We start from the raw sequence: 7,764 nt of genomic DNA, 5'->3' as shown, positions 1-7,764 counted from the left end.
AAAAATATGGCCAGGAATCAGCTACATTCAATGAGACAGTGATGCCTAGAGGAGTCGGTGACAATAAAAGAGGAAAAGCAGAGCACTGTCACTCTGCAGAGCACGGTCAGCAGCACCTGCAGGTGATGTATGATGACACAGGCCCCCGTGTGCTACCTTTCTAAACTGGACTATGTCAGCCTCTCATGAACAAGCAGATTTATTGTATTGTCACTGGTGCATCAACAAGCAGGGAAGTTGTAAGGAATTGTGGGTAATAGAGTTTTATTTTTTTCTGGTTAAAGCCAACAGCCTACCTCCTTTGTCTCAGCAAGCAGGGGACTCACAGACAGAACAAACTGGAGTTTACACATACATTGATTATATGGATATTATATATCCTTCCGTGTTTTGTTATAGTATGCTTTGGATTTTTGTTACAAAAATAATGAAAATAACACAAATTATAGTAATATATAATATGTGAAGAATAAGCTTTATCTTCTGTGTTTCCTGCTATTCCTATATTTTTATAAATTATCTATGATTATTTATATTTTTAGTAATTGTGAGCGAATAATAAAATATACCTAGGGAGAGAGTTTGTATACTCTTGGTGTATACACCAAGAGTGTATTTGGTGCATTGTTTTAGGAGGCAGTTTAGAAATACGTAGTAGAATTTAAAATGTGAATTCCCTTTGATCATGCAATTTCACTACTAGGAAAACTCTCCTACTGATATGCTTGTATAAACTTGCAAAGGCAGATAGAAGGATGATCACAGAAGTGTCCTTTAGAAATGAGAAATTGAAAACAAACTAAACATTGGTCAGTAAAAGAAATGGTTACATAAATTACAGTGCAACTTCATGATGAAATATTACTCAGCACTAAAACAAGTAGTGTGTATTGAAAAAAGTAAGCCCTAGAACAGTTTGTGGTGTGCAATTCCATTTTTAAAAATACATATGTGTGTGAAGCCCAGTAGTGAGCACTTACAGTCCCAGCTACTTGGGGGGCAGAGACAAGAGGATCCCTTGAGCCCAGGCATTCGAATCCAGCCTTGGCAACATAGTAAGACCCTGTCTCTAAAGAAGAAAAAAAAAATTACACACCACACATACGCGCGCGCACGCACGCGCATGTATGTGTATGTTATTATATATACCTACAACATTTCTGGAAAGGAATAAAAAGTTGGAACAATCACTCTGGAAAATGTAACTGAGGGGTGGTTGTAGAGGTGAAAATTAGATACTATTGTACAAGATGAAAACATATTACCAGCATCTTTTACGTATGTGAATTTTAAACACTCAAAAATAAAAAGCGAAAGGGACTATAATTATCTTTCAGGATTTGTTTTTGAATACAGACTGCCTCAAGATAGGTAGGTGGCCCACATGACTGAGGAACATCCTTTCATGTGATCGTATCCCCACTGAGTAGGTGTTTCCTTTCCTCTTTTTACATTCAGTATGGTTTTCAGCAACTGCAAAATTTGTCAAGAAGGGGGAGAAGTAAATTGAGTAAGAATGGTTGTATGGAATTAGGAGAAAACACCTGTAAACGGTAGGAAAAAAATCTTTGTTGACAGTCATCAATCAAGAGGAGCGTACTAACTACTTTGAAATTTTTTCATTTTATTTTAAAATTTTAAATTTTTTTTTGAATGGTTGGAGCTCTAGCAGCCAACTCTCTACTCTTGACTGCCTTTTCTGACAATTTTTGTCTGAAGCTACTGACAATACTATTTTGAATGAACTCATGGTCATTCAACCACATTTAATTCTCAGGAAGTAGAAGTTCTTATTAATATTCTTTCCCATGTATAGCTGTTGTTCTTGCACAGCTGATGTTCTTGCAGGTGAAGGGGAGCCAAATTGTTTAGAAAGAACAGTATCTCCAGTTCTTGGAAGGAGTTTGAGCTGAGAGACCACCAGAGATGTCACCACTGTTTGATATTACTTGCAAAAAAAAAAAAAAAAATCTGTTCAAGAAGCCTATACATAACTGGTTAAAGTGAACTTTTTCATTGAATGAACATTTTATTAAATTGACTACTTCACTGGCATTGTGTAGTATTTTCTATGTGCTAGGTCCTCCTAGACACTGGGGGTATAAAGATAAAAGTACATATTCTTATGAACTTTACAATCTAGTTGGAGAAGTAAAGATATGATCCACAAATTACAGTATAGCATGTTAATTGCAAGGAAGTGAGTGGGTACAAGCTATAGTCAGCAGGAAACACACATGCTGATATTTATGACTGAAAAACACATGGTCACTTTAGCTTATTTATTAGGCTGGGAAGAATCAACTATGTAGAAATCATCCTAAGCATTTCCTAAGAGGAGCTATACATTGTTGTAAAATCAAAACATAATGGTGGGGATGGTGATCCTGGAGGGAAAATAAAAACACCATAGAATTTCATGACTGTCCATTTATGCCACTCATCCTGTTTTCATTCTTGGAAGGTCTTCTGTTTCTCTAAATAATATTGCTATTAAAAACTCAGTGTTCTTTTGAGTAGTTTTACAACTTAGGTAATTGAGAAAAATTTTCCTTCTGAATTTTGTACAAGACAATTAGATTTGCACTGTTTGCAAAAACAGGAAATTTTGAGGCAAAAGTAGTAGTTATTGATGAATAAGAAAGAGAGCTTTTGACATCATTAAAGACCACTGGATTCCTCCTTCCTATTTTAAAGCCTTCCACACTTGTCAGTTCCATTTACTTTTAATTATGTGATTATGAATAAATCACTTGAAAAAATAATAGATCTGGGTACATTAATTATGTATTGAAAGACAAGTAGATCCAGCAGATTAAACAGAATAGAATAAGTGCGTGTGTATTTAGTGACTTTTGTTTGACTGTCTGCTCTGACAAGCACCACCCAGATTTACTGTAGTGTGCAGAAAAAAGAGAGCAAAAGGCATGTGATAGGTAATTCTAAGACTGTGTTGAACTGAAAAAAAAAATTATAGAATTAAAGAGCTCCAAGGTATACTGTATAGCAGTTCTTAGTTCTCCAGTCTGATATTTGGGGCCCTTCAGAACAAATGCGTTTTGGCTTTCCAAAAGGCTTTGGAGTTAGCCTTGCGCCATCTGCTGGATTATGTTAGTATTTGCATCTGCACTAGGACGGGGTGTTGGAAAGACATTCAGATTCACATTTAATGTGTCTTGCTACTAGCCATGGCAGAGGACCCCCCCTGCCTTTTTTTTTTTTTTTTTCCAACTTATAGCATTTTCCTCTGAATGTGCTTTATCTTCTCTCTGTCTTTGCTGCCAGAAAGATGCACCTAATTAGGCAAATTCCAATTGTTTTTCAGATATGGTGTGTCTAAAATATGGCCTCTGCAAACAAATGAGATACAGAGGACACTGGGCAGGTGCACAGATCTGAGCCTCCCCCCATTTGCTTTCTTAGATGCTTATGTCTGTAGGCAGGGGCCAAAAACTATAGTCAGATAAGCTGAACTACTAATGTCTTATTTTATTTTTTCTGTTTTTATAAAACATCTTGTAAATAAAGGTGTCCTCATTGTTTTATTCTGGCAAATGAACTTTGTCTGATATGAGAAACAGGGAAATGTTCTGGTAAAGAAAAAAGGAATTGCTAAAACAGTGAACATTTAAAATATTAGGTTTATGGAAAGATCAACACTTGAAATTATGACTGTTAATTTCTTTATTATTCTTGGATAACTAGACTGCTTTTGAAAACAAATCATTGCCTAAACATTTCATGAAATTCTGTCATGGACTGGGATGAATTCCAAGACGGCTTCATTGTTATATGTAAACAAAGACAAATAAGCAAAGCTGCAGAAAAATGCCCAAAGGACATTTTCTCATTGGATAAACACATGAGTTCTTACTGGTCATGGGTTAACTGCTTCATATATTTTAGATTTTTAAATTGCTGGAGCTCACATGGGAAACAAGGATAGCCACTGTTTTCATGATGAAGATTCTGCCGTCATTTCTTTCTTTATCCTTTTGTCATTTTGTGTGCATTGTGGTACTTGTGGATGGGTGTTATTGGTATTTCTAACACCGTAAGCCTAAAAGCCTGCAGTATTTCCCATTTGACTCACCAGTCCCCATTTAACAAGTTAGGAAACGAAATGAATTTGAGACACCGAGTTCCTGTCTTACAAATTGTGGGATCTCGTGGAAAATACCAAGTCAGACAGCAAGTTAGCATTTTATTCTTTTAGGATAATAGGTCAGCAGGGATGCAGCACAGGAGAAGGTGCAAAGGTCCAGAGACTAGGGACATAAGGATCTGACAGCTTGCTGCAGTCTTGTTATGCAAGATCAGTTGTTCAAGAGCAAATCTGTGAAATCTCACATTTACTTCTTGTCTGTCACTGGGGTTGGCCACTCAGCAGATGCAGATGACAAGAGGAAGGCAACTGTAACAAAATAGAGCCTTGCATGTCAGGGAAACTTCTGTCATGGCCCATTTTCATTTAACCTCAGCACTGGGTCCCGTTAGAGGAGCCCTCTAAACACCTCTGTGAGCCGCTTTGATCTGAAAAGATTGAGTTTCATGTAACTTGGGGAAGAAATAGAAAGTAAGTACTTGAATAACTATGGGTGAAAAGTCTTGAATGAGGCCACTTTCAGAAGACAATTTTATTCCAAGAGTGTTTGACTTATGTAGGAGAGTAATAGAATAGAATAATAACAACGTTAAATATGTAGGAAGTAAATTCTATTATTACTAAGTAAACAGCTGCCATTGGCAACTTTTCTATAGAGTCACAGCACCTTTGAGGGGGCTCTCTTTGCAGCAACAAATGGTAAGAATGGAAATTGGTCCCTTCCTTCACCATTTATGTACAGGTGATACTTATTATTTGTGGATTCTGTATTTGTGAATGTTGCATATTTGTGACTGTTGGGGAACATGGAAATCTACAGTTTAAACAAAGTTCCTAGGTGATTCCTGCATTATAACATTTGCAAACGTAATTGTAGGCTCCAAAAGCAGAAGCTTAGGCATTGACAAGCTGTGGTCACATGGGAAGCTCAGTACAGCCTTCTTTGTCTTCCCCTACCCCTCATTCCAATGGTAGATACTCGTAATGTCTGGAACTTGGTGGGTTTGTGGACCTCTGAGGCAAAAAACAGACAAAACACTGGTGAGTTTTCTTCTTAGGAGTTGTTATGGATGTTCTAGATCTTGTCTTTGGGAAGGCCTAGAAAGTCACAGGTCTGAAGCAGACAGAATGAAGTCACTAATAGCTCCAGTCCTCTCTACCCAATTTGGGATCATGGTCTTTATGACTCCAAGGCTCTGCTTCATGAAGACAGGTGGGGAACAACCCCAGCGCATTCAATTCAACCGTCACCCTGTACCTGGGCCTTCCAGATGTACCCTCTATCCTTCACCTCTAGCCTTCTCTTCCACCACTCTCCTCTCACTTACTTTGCTCCAGCTGGACAGGCCTGCTAACTGGTCCATGAACACAGTGCACTCATTCCTGCCACAGGGCCTTTGCACTTAAACTTTCCTGAGACTTCACATGCCTGGTGAGACTCTCACTTGGTTTAGCTCTGTGCTCATATGTTACCACTCCAGAGGCCTTTCCTGAATGCTCTGTCACTCTTCCTGTTACACTGTTTTATCTTTTCATTTTCTATCTCTCGCTAATATCGGATGGTTATTTTAAAATTTCTTCCTGCCCCACCACCCTTCTCTTCAGAATGTAAATTTCATGAGGAAACTGTCTTGTTCAACTCCTTTATTCCTTACCTGCTCCCCACAATGCTTGGCATATGGTAAATTCATAATAAAATAACAGTCTGGCCAAATAAATATTTGTCCATAAAGTGTTCTTTGGAAATCCCTTGGCCCATTATCATTCCTGTTCACCTAGTTAAAGGAATCTGGAATTTGATTAAACGAATCAGTTTACGTTGCACTAACACATGTTCATGTTTAGAACACATTACATTTAAGATTAATAGAAAGGAATAGAGGCCGTGCGCACAGAGCAGTCCTGCTGCCTCCCCGCCCCTCCTGCAATGCTCAACCCCAGGATTCCCCCGGCTCGTCTGCCTGCCATGGCGTACAAGGAAGCAGCGTTCGATGACGCAGTGGAAGAACTAGTGATCAACGAGGAATACAAAATATGGAAAAAGAACACCCCTTTTCTTTATGATTTGGTGATGACCCATGCTCTGGAGTGGCCCAGCCTAACTGCCCAGTGGCTTCCAGATGTAACCAGACCAGAAGGGAAGGATTTCAGCATTCATCCACTTGTCCTGGGGACACACACATGGGATGAACAAAACCATCTTGTTATAGCAGTGCGCAACTCCCTAATGATGATGCTCAGTTTGATGCGTCACACTACGACAGTGAGAAAGGAGAATTTGGAGGTTTTGGTTCAGTTAGTGGAAAAATTGAAATAGAAATCAAGATCAACCATGAAGGAGAAGTAAACAGGGCCCGTTATATGCCCCAGAACCCTTGTATCATCGCAACAAAAACTCCTCCAGTGATGTTCTTGTCTTCGACTATACAAAACATCCTTCTAAACCAGATCCTTCTGGAGAGTGCAACCCAGACTTGTGTCTCCGTGGACATCAAAAGGAAGGCTATGGGCTTTCTTGGAACCCAAATCTCAGTGGGCACGCACTTAGTGCTTCAGATGACCACCCCATCTGCCTGTGGGACATCAGTGCCGTTCCAAAGGAGGGAAAAGTGGTGGATGCGAAGACCGTCTTTACAGGGCATATGGCAGTAGTAGAAGATGTTTCCTGGCATCTGCTCCATGAGTCTCTGTTTGGGTCAGTTGCTGATGATCAGAAACTTATGATTTGGGATAATTGTTCAAACACTACTTCCAAACCAAGTCACTCAGTTGACGCTCACACTGCTGAAGTGAACTGCCTTTCTTTCAATCCTTATAGTGAGTTCATTCTTGCCACAGGATCAGCTGACAAGACTGTTGCCTTGTGGGATCTGAGAAATCTGATACTTAAGTTGCATTCCTTTGAGTCACATAAGGATGAAATATTCCAGGTTCAGTGGTCACCTCACAATGAGACTATTTTGGCTTCCAGTGGTAGTGATCACAGACTGAATGGGATTTAAGTAAAATTGGAGAGGAACAATCCCCAGAAGATGCAGAAGACAGGCGACCAGAGTTGTTGTTTATTCATGGTGGTCACATTGCCAAGATATCTGATTTCTCCTGGAATCCCAATGAACCTTGGGTGATTTGTTCTGTATCAGAAGACAATATCATGCAAGTGTGGCAAATGGCATAGACCATTTATAATGATGAAGACCCTGAAGGAAGCGTGGATCCAGAAGGACAAGGGTCCTAGATATGTCTTTACTTCTTGTGATTTTAGACTCCCCTTTTTTCTTCTCAACCCTGAGAGTGATTTAACACTGGTTTTGAGACAGACTTTGTTCAGCTATCCAGCTATGCCTCTATATAATAGGTACCACCAATAATGCTATTAGCCAAAACAGTGCGTGTTTTCTAAATATTAATGGGAGGGCTTGATTCAGCAAAGCCACAGACTTACGTTGAAATTTTCTTCAGGAATTTTCTAGTAACCCAGGTCTAAAGTAGCTACAGAATTGGGAATATTATGTGTGATTATTTTTCTTCCTATGCTGTATATCCCCAAGTTTTTCAGACTCATTTAAGTAAAGGCTAGAGTGAGTAAGGAAGAGAGCCAAATGAGGTAGGTGTCTGAGCCATGAAGTATAAATACTGAAAGATGTCACTTTTATTCA

The 7,764-nt window shown here is 39.1% G+C and overlaps 1 pseudogene; it reads left to right on the top strand.

Annotated features, from left to right (window-relative positions):
• Nucleotides 1-6,071: 6,071 nt before the first annotated feature.
• LOC694736 (histone-binding protein RBBP4 pseudogene) lies at nt 6,072-7,426 on the top strand (annotated as a pseudogene).
• The last annotated feature ends 338 nt before the right edge of the window (nt 7,427-7,764 follow it).

This window comes from Macaca mulatta, chromosome 3 (genome assembly GCF_049350105.2).
Source record: "Macaca mulatta isolate MMU2019108-1 chromosome 3, T2T-MMU8v2.0, whole genome shotgun sequence".
Taxonomy (NCBI): domain Eukaryota; kingdom Metazoa; phylum Chordata; class Mammalia; order Primates; family Cercopithecidae; genus Macaca; species Macaca mulatta.
This window is presented reverse-complemented; position numbering and strand designations above follow the sequence as displayed.